Here is a 12,621-nt window from a genome sequence, read left to right on the forward strand (position 1 = left end):
CAGGGAGAATATATTATTTCCTTGTTTATGCGTTATATTGTTATCTACAAAACAAGATGCTGAACGCTCACGAAATGATTACCCTAAGGTATTATTAGAATCAGAAGAAGAAACAGTTATTCCAAGCATATTCCTATTTTTTGCATTTTCTTTTCGTTCTTGTTCAATATTAGTCTTTCCTTTTTTCATCTCAACTGTTCCTTGCAAATTATACAGTTTTCAAATATATTCTGTTGTTACAATGCATTGACAACCTTTAGTTTAGTCCATAGTTTAACTATGGAACCAGTGGAGTCAGGTACACTTTTATTTGAACTCGTTCACCGCGACTACCAGGTATATAAACATATATGCTCTTAATACGTGTAGCATTTTTAGTAGCTCAAATTTTTTGTTTCGTAAAACACTTTCCGTCAGTCGAAAATGAGCATTTTTCTAACTTTTGGTCAACTTTGAGACAAAATAATCCTTGCGACTATAGTTGATTTTGGAAAGCGACGTATAAATCATGTCAGAAATATCAACAAAAGGTCAATATATGAATGAGATTTTCTAGAGAGATGTAGGCGTAAGACTCGAATTACTGCGTCACGAACTAAATCTCGAATTTAGAACGAAAGGTCGTGCCACCTGTCCATGTGAAATATAACCAGCAAAGATCACATAAAGCCTTTATTGTGTATAGTTAGTACGCTGTTGCTAGTTGATTCTCTAGTTAATTAGTTTATTCATTAAATTAACACATTGCAGTCTGGGGGTCTGAGGGACAGTAATCACAGCTCGCAAATATCAAGTTTTGGCAACGGGGACTGTAACCTTAGTTACGTGATATTTATATGTAGTAGATGCTGTGATGGTCGCAATTCCATAAAAGCGAATATTGAAAGCAGAGGACTGTAATTTTATTATGTGGTATTACAGGCACCGTTGAAAATCGAGGAACTGTAATCTTAGCTACGGGATAGACAATAGTGGAGTACTGTTATAGTTCCCTCGCATCGCTTCACGTACAAAAACACGGAAAATTACATCCCCATGCAGTGTGTTAAAAGATAAAGAATCATTGGTTAATGTGTAAATGTAACTATATGGTAAGGGTGATTGTAAGTCGTCATTTTATAAATTATTTAATTTCGAAGGAACATAGAATACTTAAAATTGAATGTATTATATGCCATTGAAATTTCTAAAATCTCTATGCGAATAGACGTACTCGTTACCACAGGTTGTTAATCTCAAAATGATACTAAGAAAAGTGATGCACAGTGTGCAAGATTCAACGATTCTCTACAGAATACATTTAAACTATTATAGACATAGCAGGAAGCTAAGTAAGCTGGACTTCTTGATAATTGGTACCATTGCATCAAGATGTAAGGAAGAAAAATTGAAGAATGGATCAGTTTACTACTATTATCGACGTCTACCAACGACGAGACACGTGGTTATGTCGAAGTCATTTTTGGCGAGTGCGGTGAAGAAGATGGGCCTCAAGTACCGACTTGAAATTCTGCAGATCCTGGATAACACTACACTACCCACCTGCGATTTTTCATTTTCTGAAAATCATCCCCCATTTCTTCTGTCGTGTTCCATGCGACATGGATTGTTATTCGCTTTAATAAGGATAAATCTTCTTTACAAGTGCCAAACATTGAATGATATGCAGATTGTTTTGTCACAGAATCAGTCGCTTCATCGAGGCTAATGGTCCATCTAATATTCTGGATGATTTTGTAAGAGTGCCCACGACCATTGCCGGCTGCAGTTGAAAGACTTGATCAAAACAGCTGAACGATAAGTGCTGTTTCTTACTCTATGATCGACAGCAATAAGAATATAGGAAAATACCACAGGAGGAGGAGGAACATTCATTGAGCTTGCCTAATGGTCGCTACAAGTTCAAAATCGGTAATAAGAGACATCAGTTGTGTCTTATAACAGTGTGCAAGGGCTCTCTTAACAGTCACAAGCCATTTTGCTAGGTACTGTCTATCTGACATCAGATAACATAAGAAAGTAGTTAACGGACCCAAAAACTGGGTAACCGAGTCTCTCTTTTCTGGTGAAAAGCTAATACCGTCATAGAGGATATGATGGCAGCCATAAATACCACATTGGGCCACATTAACCATCCTTTCTTAACTGCTCCTTTTAACTAATGACATCTAATGGTGTCCAAGGTGAAGTTCTTTTCTCCTCATTGCAAATTCGGATAGGAAGTCCAACAAGGTACCTTCAGTCATATACTAATTGTCAGTGGAGTTCTGAGCATAGTAACCACTAAATGGTATCCATTTGAAGACAATACACAAGTAGGTTGACAAGTATTATAATACTTGAGTGCCGATGACAAATTATAATAAAAATAGAAGAAAAAGAAAGTCGCATCAAAGCATATTTCTACTATGAGAATTAAACGAGCAACTCTTAATTGCGTAACAACGAATTCTGAAGCTGGCTAGCAGTTACATTTTAGCCATAAGTCAGCAATCGTCACGCACAATGCTATCTATCTACACGTACTATGTTAGTCGAGAGAACAATTTTCGCACTAATTGGAACACGCTTGGAAGATTAATCGTTGTGGCATTCGGAAATCAGAGACGCAAGATGGGATATTAGAAGATCGGAAGAGGTTGTTCGCGCTAAATGAAGACTGTAATGGAAAATTTTTGAAGAGTAAAATCTGAGAAAGAAAATATCGTAGGCAGCTATTTTTCTTCGATCCCAGAATTGTCTGACTGCAGTATATTGGTCATAGCATTTGGACATGAGCCAATTAAATATGATCGCTGATGAAATAAACCATGCACATTGGCAACCAATTTATCAAGTCATTTCGATCACTGTCGAAATAATCTGTGTTTATTAAATGCAAATTATTCAAATTGGAGAACTCGTTAGATCATATAATTCTGTAGGAAGTCGTTGAGATTCGTAAACACTGCTGTCGACACTAGAATTTGGTTTACGCGTTGAATGATCGATTAATTTTACTACTACTATTGCTTTTGTTTTTATTGGATAACGAAAGCTTTTCAGTGCCACGAGTATATCTTTTTGGGATGAGAAAAAAGTTCTGTTTCTAGATAATCGCAGTAACAGCGTTCTACCTTAACAAATGTGGTTTGTTCTGATGAAAAATACGATTTTGTGATTCCAGAGCGTTATGATTTATTTTCAAAGTTTGCTTAAAACTTGTTGTTGTTTCGACAGAGTGCACTCTGTAATTATGAATCGCGAAATCGTGACGCATAAACAGAGTTATCGATTTTATATTGAAAAATACTGGTTTCATTCTAATCATATTTATTATCATCGATGGATTTTAGACGGTCGACCTTTTGTTTATTGACGAGCAGTCTTGATCGAGTTTTACAGACACCACACTAATATGCGCCTAAAAAAATACTATAATTTGAAAAATATGTACCGTGATCTGTTACACCATGTCCCACAGGAAATATTAAGTAAACTTGTCAGTTTATTGTATTTTACAATTATTGCATTACAAAATTTTTACTACAATTTATATTAGTTTCTATTCACAGTACGTGTATATTCACTTTTAAATCATCAATAATATTGGCGGAAATCGTGAATTGTCAAGTTAATAAAAAACGAAAGTCGATGAATCAAGAAATTTGAGTAGTAACTATATTAGTACAAATTATTTCTTCTTTTCCCTGTAATTCTGTTGTCAATGCATAAGAGTATAAAAGAATTGTATTTAATGTTTTGGAATTACTTTTCTACTTTTTGAATCCTCTTTGAAATCCCTTATCTATGAATTTTCAATTTAAAAATAATTTTATAAGATCAGCACCAAGTTACTCCTACAATTAATATTCGATAATAAATTAATAGCTGATAATACGTTTGGTATAATATTACAAAAAAGTATCGTACCTATACTGGGTCAATTTGATGAATTTGCTAAGGTTTGAGAAAACGCTAATAAAAGTCAAATTATAAATGATATCTACAAAATTCAGAAAGCAGTATTACGAAATGAAGAAAGAATAAAGCAATGCAATATTATGCAGCTGCAACCGGCGATGAGGTATGAGAGTCAAGTTCTAGCGAAATGTTCAGTTTATTCGCTTTGTTTGGCGCTCGTACCTCTTTTGTTATAAGTGTCTCGAAGACTGCTTCTGTCTATTTTTTTGTTGGACGCACAGATTTGTGCTGTCGGTTTCGCTTCTGGCAATAATAGGACCGTGTTCGATAAACTGTGCTTTGTAAGACAATGTTTGAAAAATTGGCATTGGTCTGCGCGAACGTGTCATCCGTTAGAAGGACAAGCAACAAGGGGGTTTGGAGTAAGGAAACGGTTCCTTCTCTGTTCAAGAACTCGGCCCTTGACTGAATTTTTTTACATTCCACCTAGACATGCCTATGATCCCTAAGAAACGTTACAATTTATTTTCTCCTTCGTTCCGTCGATACTTTTATAGAGTATCGCACGATCGTGCAATTAGTTTTTCACGACCCTTCGTAGGTATCGTGTAAATTAGTGCCTTTCGAGCGCCATTATAAATCGTACTCCACTAAAGGGAGGTGAACGCATTCCTAATATCTATTGATATTGCAATTGCAACTGCCTTGCTGGCGATCACGTTCTCCGCGAAACTCTTGAATTTCATTATCGCTTCGATTGTATATATTCACGTTCAAGATTAGTGTTGAACTTGACATTTTTAATGGCAGGCTCCCAGGCAATAGAATGTCCATTATGTGGCAATATGTGACCCCGGTACATAAAATTCGAGGATTTTTGTAAATTTTGACTGGAGGCAATCGTTAAACCAGGCTTGCAATTGGTGCCAGCTTAAATTCGTAGCTGAATTATGAATCCCTATTTTTCATCCTTCCTTTAGTTTTCTTAATGTTGCTAAACATACTTTTTGAGTCTGTTAAGATTACAAAGCTGTTTTCTTCCGTTTTGATTATGTACTCTTCTATTTTTTCCAAAGCTACTTATATTGCTATTGCTATTGTGATAAAGATTATCGCTGTTTTATTTATTCCTATTGAGGTTTCATTCCATTCTTGATTGGCATTGATTATCAGTCCTATCCCGTTTGATTACGTCCCTGCAATTTTGGACCTATCCGTATAGATTTTGATAGTGCTATCAGGGTTAAACCCGCATTCCATAATTATTCTGTCTATGAGCGCATTTTTGCATATGTTTTCATTACTTTTTAAGGCAATGTGTCTATTCCCTTTACTTTGTCTATGATTATCTCCATTCCCTGTTCTCCTTCCGTATCTTCTCTTGTGTTTATGTCTATCCTGTCCTCTTCTTCTTTCCCTAGAATTATATTCTTCCATTCTTTAGATATTGTCCATTCTTCATATATTATGTCTGTGAATCCCTTCCCTGTAATTGTCTTCTTCCGCTCCATACTTTTCCAATTGTTTGAGGAGTTTCTAACAGGCAATATATACAGATGCCGTCTTAAGGTGGATACCACGGAAAGTCTGATAAAAAAGATCGACTTTAAAAATCTTATGTGGAGTAATCAAGTCAAATTTAATTGAAATACATGCATATTTGACAAATTTTTAAACTCTATTCTCTTAAAAACAAGATTCTAATCAAAGCATTTTTATTCTACATTGTCAACTTAATTAATTTTTGACTTCTCTTTAAGGGGGTTAAAGAGGGGTTGAGATTCTTCTCACATCCCAAGGAACATTCTCTTCGTCGTAGTGGACAGCAGGCAGCGATCACCTCTTCGCAGGACCTACTCTGTTGTTCATCTAATTGAGGGGTCTCCTTCATTGACCAAGCTTCCAACTGCTCCACGATCTGCTACGCGATCTGCTAATCCGTCAGAGAAAGAAAGACATCTTCTTCATGATCGTCCCTTCCTCTAGCTTACCAAACGAACCCTTAAGATAAAGATAGAAAAGACGGGGGGGATAAAAGGAAAGAAAATTGGAATCGAAAAGAGTACTTACGCAGAGTGCCGTATTTGCAGAGCACTTAACACTCACAGTTTCGTAAACTGTACATACCGGCGACCTACCTCGACTTGCCTTCCCCAACATCTCCATTGACCCTCTTCAATTCCATGAACTTTGATGAACCTTGTCTATGATGTTCCTATTTCTTCCTGATGTATGATAGAGGTATAAGCCATATTCTGCAACAGATTTTACCAATGTGTTGCATACCATGTGACGGGATACCCGTTACAATCAGCAAAAAGGGGGTTAATTATGCAGATGCTACTATACTTGTGGGACTTATTTTATGAATCAGTCTGGAGGGTGTAGTAGTATTAGATTCATTGGTTTCTGGTGGATTAAAGGGTGGTTGTTAGGATAACAGGTCTTTGATATGGACTTTGGGTTGCGTTCTTTTTCCCGGGATTCGAATTCGATACACGACGGGAGATAATTTCGCGGTAATTTTATAAGGGCCTTTAAAACGGGGTGCCAACTTTGCTGCGAATCTCTGCGCAGCGAACGATAAAACCCTATTTCGTCTGCGCACTAAATCTCCCTCCTCGTATTCTTGGTGCACGCGACCTCGATTATAATAGCCTGCTAGCCGCTTTTGATAGGTTTTTCCTCACCCAGTCATGGATTAACGGCAGCTGTTTCATTCTATCTTTACACACCGCAACGGCAACTCCTTCAGGATGCTCTTCGCGGGTCTCAGGCTTCTACCAAAGTTAAGGACCGCAGGGGTCATCTGGGTGGACGATTGCATAGCTCTGTTGAGCGCGAAACAAAGTTCAGGGACGTGAACGCCTCAATTTTGATGGTCATCTCCCACAAAAGAGATAATCATCGTTTTTAATGTTGTATTTACGCGCTCCACCGGATTTGCCTGAGCAAGATATGGGGGCACCGTGGTCTGTTTGATCCCGTATTGGCTTAAATAACAGGTTAAGGACTTATTCACGAATTCTGTGCCATTATCAGTTAACAAATTGCGGGGGTACTTCCACTGGTTTAACAAATATACAACTAATTCTCTAAGAGTAAACGCTAAATCAGATAAATGGATTTTAATGTAATTGGGTTTTCGATGCGTACACGTTTCACGTGTTCGCGGTCGTAAAATAGCTAGGGTGGTGGAAGGCATGCGACTCATCGATCGTAGAACGATGATGCTGCTGATATCTAAAGAAAGTCATCAGGGATGCTGCTGATGTCTGGAGGGAACTGCTGCTACTGCTGCTGCTTCAGTGAAGTCGTCGAAGATATGGCAAATGCCTGAAGAAAGTCATATTATGAATTAAAATTCGTGTTACTACACGATGAATTAGCTATGAAAAAATATTAAGAAATGTTGCTTACTTCTAGGAGGACATCATGAGTGTTGTCGTCAGGGTAGAAGTGGTAGTTGAATCCATCGTCGAAGTAGCTGAAAAGCTTAAACAGAAATCACATTATTATAATTTAGCCTTTGAAAGTTCTTGCTAATATTCTTGATTATTAGTTTACTTTATTGAAATTAATTTTGCGATTGGTTACAATAAATCAATCGCAAGTATATTAATTTAGTAATTAAAAAAAATTAAAAGTTTATCAAATTTGGAATTGTAAGTAAAGTACGAAAGATTACTTACATTTTTTGCTTTTGAAGCACAGCTAGATAAGTAGTTTAGGTAGGCCTTTAGGTAGGCAGCAAATTGACTCTAATCTCAGGGCAACGGATATTAAAAATTAAATTAAGAATAAAAAAAATATTATCTTAAAATATAATCTTATATAAATAAAAAACTACAATGCTATTGCCATTTACAAAGCAAACACTGACTCTACTCTTTCGCGCATGAATATTATGAAAAAAATGTGATTAAAATTAGAGCAGCTGTGCTTTAAAAAATACTAAAACTATTTATCGCAACAAACACTGACTTTACCGAAATCTTCTGAAAACAAAACATTATTAGTTGGGGAACACAGGTTGAGAAAAAACAACACTCATTTTACTATCCCATTATTTTTCATCTTTTTTTGATCCAGTGTTTTTTTTCACTAAAATATTACTTCCTTTTTTAAATTACAGAATTATACAAACATGTCTATATAAATAAAAGAATTTATGATTGATCTATGAAAATTATAGTTATAGACTATCATAGATTATGCAAAAGTATGTATATATGAATAAAATTGATTATAAACTTTGAATATATTGCAAAATATATCTAAAAATTATAAACTATTTACAAACACATAAAGAATTCATGATTGATGTATGAAAATGCTATTACGGTTATTTGGTATCAAAATTTAAAGCATACTTAATATCCATAATTATTGAACTATATTATATGTTATAAATATTTAAAATTGCTTGCAAAAATAATTATTAAACAAATACATCATTACGTGTTACATACATCGTCACGAATTATGTGTCGAATATTACCAAATCATGGTAAAAATCACTTTCTTTCGAGGCAAAATTCAACTATCAAAGGAAAGAATATTTCAACTTACATTTTTCCATATTTCGTTGGAAATTTATATCACAAACTGTCAGAAAACGTTCTCGAAGTTATATTTTCACACTTTGACAATTTAGCTACTCGAACACGTTTTATCTAACTTAAAAATGTGAAAATTGAGGAAGGACTAGAAGAGACGCCCTCGATACTTATACTTGGATTAGTCTACGAAAACTTTGAAAGTTTAAACGTGACTGGTAGAAAAGGTCTGATCTATTATGGCTACCATAAGGATTATTGCAAATTAACGAAATATAATATATGGTACCACAATATGGTTTTTATAAATAACTAATGGCGATTTATTTTTCCATAATGGTCTTTATTTCCACGCACTGGAAGTGACCTTTGCCTTGTACTCTCTCTCAAGCTTGAAATTTCTACGCGTAAAATTTCTCAGCTTGAACTTTCCAAGCGCGCAAAATTTCTAAGCGCAAGGTTTCTCAGCTTGAACTTTCCAAGCGCAAAATTACTTTTCTGTTCCAAAGAGAACTAATCGATTATATAAAAAAATACCATTTGCAGATCAAAATGTAATAATATGGCCAGATTTCAATAATTTTATCCACTAAAAATGAAATATTACGTACTATAGAATGTATAGTTTAACAAGAGCATATAATATACATATGCATATTAATATGCTTGTAATTACAAGTAATACATTTTCATGTACGTAATAGAAGAAGAACAAATTTAAATTTTTATTAAATACAGGGTGGGGCAATAATCATTAACACCTCAGATATCTTCGAAACTATAAGTTTTACAGAAATATTTGCTGATACAGAATTGCACAGTACAAAGAGGCCGATTTGTTGGAGAAAATAGTTTTTTTGAAAGTGGAGGTATGTCGGACATTTGAAGGTCACCTTCATTTTTTTAAATGGATTGGTATGTTTTTGCTTCCGTATTATTATTGAGCATCTTAAAACGAATTCAACGACCTGTAACATGAAGCCATTGAAGGTCATAGAAAGTAAAGAAAGGCGACAATGTTTACGGTTTTAGTAGTAATATTAGGTTGGGGAATAAGTTCGTAGTGTGTTTACCGAAGACTTTTATTTAAACAAGCTCGTGAGGCACCCAGACTCCCAATTTTTCGGTAAATCCCATTGAATGAAGGTGATTGAGAATCGTTTTATGATCGCAGTTCATTTTTTCCGCCAATTCACGACTGGTTTGGCGACCGTTCTCCTTCAAACGTGATTTGAGACGTTCTTCATCGAATTCGGAAGGCTTTCCACTGCGGGGCGTGTCATCGACGTCAAAGTCGCCATTTTTGAACTTTGCAAACCATTTCCGTGCTGTAGACTCGCCTATGACACCTCCTCCATACACGCCGCCAATGAAAAGCAAAGAAGATCAGGTGTCGAATTGTTGATTTTTGCCTCCTGGGTATTCCATTTGTAAGCCTCAAAACTAATAAAAAATTAAATAACTCAAAAATACAATTAACATAGTTTTGTACAGCAGAAAGAGTTCTATCGAATGAATACTTACCCTTTGCCAAACAGCAAATAAATCGTTGTAAAATAGAAGAAATATAAAAACGCTATGAACTTATTCCCCAACCTAATAGTTTGTAGAATAAGTTAAACATGATAATTTAAGTTAATTAGCAGTAATAGTTTGCAGGATAAGTTAAACATGATAATTTATGTTAATTAGTAGTAATAGTTCGCAGGTCAGACATTTAAAGGTCACCTTCATTTTTTTAATTGGATCAGTATGTTTTTTCTTCTGTAATACGATGGAGCATCTTAAAACAAATTAAACGACCTGTAACATAAAGCCATTGAAGGTTGTAGAAAGTAAAGAAAGGCGATAATATGGTTTCGATAATAAATGAAGCATACGTTTGTAGTAGATGTTCGAAATGATGACCATCCCTGTCAGAACTTATCGACGCGCAGGCTGTAATAATTCGCTGTTGCATGTTGTAAGTTGTAATTGGCACTTTTTTGTGTAGTTTCTGTTTCAGTGTTCCCCACGTAAAGAAATCTAGAGGTGTTACGTCTGGTGAACGAGCTGGCCACGATATTGGACCGCTGCGTCCAATCAAATGATTTCGAAATTTTTTATTTACTTCCCTTCGCGCAATTAACACTTTGACGTAAATGACGTCTATAGCTATCAGATCCTTGACAATATGTACGCAAATGACGGTTATAGCCGTCGTGCATATTTTAATCAATAAAAAAAGAACAGCGTTAGTACGAATTGTACTAACACATACACTCGTTAAATGATTGAGTAACGCATCTAGAAAAAAAGTGATAGCATGCCAAACAGCATATTAGTTGCTTTTTTTTCGCTTCGGAACATTTGAGTATCTAGAGACAAATGACTGCTATAACAGTCGATCACGCAATCGTACCAAAAGTTTAGTCGATTTCAGTTGACGCAGTCGAAAGTTGATTCTTTGAAGACGAACCATTTATTCTGTATTTTTTCATGAATTAAGTAAATACAATGAATTAGTAGAGCAAATGCTGTATAGTCGTTACGACGATTAGAGCCGTCATTTGCTTGGGGAATAGAAAAATGACATGCAGAGCAAATGACGATTATAGCCGTCATAAGTTTTTTGGGAAAAATTGTGGTAAAATGTGATAATTTTCACTTCGAAACATTCAACTTATACCTCATTTCATCTGGCAGTCATTAACAATCGAAAAAAAAATGTGTTTCTGAGAGCGATCGCATAGCCAGAAATATGCGTCAATGTGTTAATGAATATTGTGGGTGTATATATATATATATATATATTTAAATTTATATTATATTATATTTTATATATACATATATATTTCTCTTTCTGACATCAATTTGAATATTTTGCAATAAGAGTCATATAAATGATAAAACGATGTATCATGTACAATGCAACTATTTATGTCGTTTTATTATTTATATAACTCTTATTGCAAAATATTCAAATTGGTGTCACAAAGAGAAATATATAAAAAATATATTTTATATATATATACTACTATACTTTTGACTGAAAAAAGATATCGACTTAAATTTTGTGCTAAAAACTCACAAAAAATTAAGCTTTCGAATGATATATAATTTTTTCTTTTTTTGGAATTTTTAAGTCATTTTTTTATGCATATTTTTAGTTTCAGGATTAGTGAAAAATTTCGAAAATTTGCTATACCCAAAAAAAGTATCGCCAGATTTTAACAAAAAACTCAGTATAGGAAGCTCATTTTATGCTCTTTAAATGGTATAAATCTTACCCTGGGAAATCTTTTTATTTAAAAGTTATAACATAAAATTCGTGTCGATGCGCGGGCTGTGGACACAAAATTCAAGCAAAACAACTGCTTTTCTTAACATATTATGACTTATTACTAAAATTATTATCATCCAAGACTGGAATTATTATTGTACTAAGAAGAATTTGTTTTTGAAAATACTTTTTAATGATCTGTATATTCCGAATTCACTATATTTTACTTTAATGTTATTTAGACTATTCTTCTTTTTCTGTATGTTTTTCTTGATTCCGTCTTTCTTTCAATGTTTTAAATATGTCGTACAAGCAGTTGTCAGTGGCATTTTAACTGTTATAAATAATTTTGACAGTTTTTATTGTCTGAGAGTTAATCGCTTCTTTCATGCGACGCTTATCTCTTTACATGGGACATAATTAAAAAGCAAACTTCGGCAATTTCTCACCATATAGATAATATTAACTAAAATTATAATGCAATAATCACCATATGGATTGGTACTTATATTTATTTGCATAAAAGTACCAAAATTTCTATGCGTAAATTTTTTAAGCGTAAAATTTCTAAGTGCAGATTTCTTAGTTTGAACATTCCAAGCGCAAGACTTCTAAGCTTGAAATTTCTACGTACAAGTTTTCTAAGCGTAAAATTTCTAAGTGCAAGATTTCTCAGCTTGAACTTTCCAAGCCCAAAATTTCTAAGCGTAAATTTTTCTAAACATAAAATTTCAAAAGCGCAAAATTTCAGAGCGTAAGTTTTTTAAATGTAAAATTTCTAAGCGCAAGATTTCTCAGCTTGAACATTCCAAGTGCAAGACTTCTAAGCTTGAAATTTCTACGTACAAGTTTTCTAAGCGTAAAATTTCTAAGTGCAAGATTTCTCAGCTTGAACTT

This window comes from Xylocopa sonorina, chromosome 14 (genome assembly GCF_050948175.1).
Source record: "Xylocopa sonorina isolate GNS202 chromosome 14, iyXylSono1_principal, whole genome shotgun sequence".
Taxonomy (NCBI): domain Eukaryota; kingdom Metazoa; phylum Arthropoda; class Insecta; order Hymenoptera; family Apidae; genus Xylocopa; species Xylocopa sonorina.